We start from the raw sequence: 240 nt of genomic DNA, 5'->3' as shown, positions 1-240 counted from the left end.
GCTTGGGGGGCAAAGATCGCTGCATTTTCAATAAGCCACTAATGACAGATGTGGCAATATTTCTGTATTGTAGAAAGATGATCTCTAACAAATGAACATGGAAGACTAAAAGTACACAATTTTTATGGTACTGATTAAAACAGCAACTTAGTGCACACTTTATATATTGAAATGTATTTATGCATTCTATATAGCAGAAATTTCTATAGTTTTTCACTCCCCCCCCCCCCCATCCCTTGC

This window comes from Penaeus monodon, chromosome 28 (genome assembly GCF_015228065.2).
Source record: "Penaeus monodon isolate SGIC_2016 chromosome 28, NSTDA_Pmon_1, whole genome shotgun sequence".
NCBI classification, from domain to species: Eukaryota; Metazoa; Arthropoda; class Malacostraca; order Decapoda; family Penaeidae; genus Penaeus; species Penaeus monodon.
Note: the sequence above shows the minus strand (reverse complement) of the source record.